Below are 1,897 nucleotides of genomic sequence, written 5' to 3'. Positions count from 1 at the left end.
GGATTTGTAATGACCAACCAGTTAGACATGAAGGTGGTCACAAAATATTTGTAATGACCAACCAGTTAGGCATGTGAATGGTTACATAAAAGACTGTTAATAACCAATCAGTTAAACATGGAGGTTACCACAAAGGGTTTATAATGATCAACCAGTTAGACAATGGAGGTGACCACAAAGGATTTGTAATGACCAACCAGTTAGACATGAAGGTGGTCACAAAATATTTGTAATGACCAACCAGTTAAGCATGTGGATGGTTACATAAAAGACTGGATTAATGATCAACCAGTTAAACATGGAGGTGCCCACAAAGGGTTTATAATGACCAACCAGTTAGACATGAAGGTGATCACAAAGGATTTGTAATGACCAACCAGTTAAGCATGTGGATGGTTACATAAAAGACTATTAATGATCAACCAGTTAAACATGGAAGTGACCACAAAGGGTTTATAATGACCAACCAGTTAGACATGGAGGTGATCACAAATGATTTGTAATGATTGGCCAGTTAGACATGCAGGTGGTCACAAAATATTTGTAATGACCAACCAGTTAGACATGCAGGTGGTCACAACTGACTTAACATGTTAATAGCTTGATATGCGAACCTACTAGATCTTGGCATAGTCGTCTACTTACGAACTTCATTATGAAATACGTTATATTTCTTCACTTCCTGAAGTGAATAATGTACTTTTTTTTCTGACCAGTTTAAATCTACATACGCATTGTGTTCCATTATGATTAACCTTACTAAACACAATAACCTTTAAACCTTTCTACTTAAATTTGTTGTTTCGTATTTACTGATTTCTATATATATGTTGTATTTGACTTGGAGGGAATGATAACACACTCTCCTACGACATTCCCTTGTCCTTATATGAATACCTACCACTAAAGATGCAAACAAAAAGGCAGTATTCGTGTAGGATGTTTCTTTTCATTAGGCCAGGAACAACAAGTTGTCGGTACACGTGCCATATCATATATTCTCATGGTTAGTGTTTGCAAGTGTAAATTCTGTTGAGTGGCACATCTTGTACCAGTAATACAGTCATTAGTGGACAAACTATTAACACTACGTACATACTCAAATGCAATGGTTTATTTTCGAATTTATGTTAAGCTGATTTTATGATTAAATTCGTGTTTGTTGAAAGTTTAAAAACTTTACTTCCAGCCACAACCATCAGAATGGCTATATTAAAAACAAAACAAATTGCCAACCACCATGATTTTACTGGCCAAATTTAGATGGATTGAAAAATCGCTTTCATTATTTAAAAATAAAATGAAATAACTTACAGTCGTTATATTATAAGCCCGCAAGTTGACATTACGGATGTAGTAACTTACATATCATGTTTCGTGGGTGGAAATAGAGCTTAAACGTACAGTGAAAAAAACTGACTTTAGTTAGAAATAAAAAAACTCTAAGTTTTCTCATGATTTTCCAACAAAAACGACATTGTACCTTAGCTAAATACAAGAAGTGATAAGAACGTTTCTTTCGTGTATCTCTATCTTCGGTCACGCTAGTTGAATTAGCTTTACCTAAGATTGGGAAATTATGATATATTTGATGTAACAGACAGCTATTTAATTTTTGCTCCCTGGAGGGTCAGTGGCGAGTTTACGGTCTTACAACGCTACAACCGAGATTCGATTTCCTGCGGTGGGCAAGGCTCTGATAGCCCATTGTGTAGCTTTGCGCTGAAACAACAACATTTAAGTTATTATATCTTTCGAAATCCAATTTTCATCAAATATATGTTTAGCTTCCTTCACACTGGAAATAGATTGGCTTGATGTTTCTTTATTTATTGTACTATAACTTCGCCAGGTGGTTAGGGCGCTCGACTCGCAATCTTAGGGTCGCGGGTTCGAA

At 35.7% G+C, this 1,897-nt stretch overlaps 1 protein-coding gene across 1 annotated transcript in view; it reads left to right on the top strand.

Moving 5' to 3' along the window:
• Positions 1-1,897, top strand: part of LOC106456870 (TWiK family of potassium channels protein 7-like) — a 98,770-nt gene that overhangs the window by 3,327 nt on the left and 93,546 nt on the right. The gene's annotated exons all lie outside the window — the stretch shown is intronic.

This window comes from Limulus polyphemus, unplaced genomic scaffold (genome assembly GCF_000517525.1).
Source record: "Limulus polyphemus unplaced genomic scaffold, Limulus_polyphemus-2.1.2 Scaffold267, whole genome shotgun sequence".
Classification (NCBI taxonomy): domain Eukaryota; kingdom Metazoa; phylum Arthropoda; class Merostomata; order Xiphosura; family Limulidae; genus Limulus; species Limulus polyphemus.
This window is presented reverse-complemented; position numbering and strand designations above follow the sequence as displayed.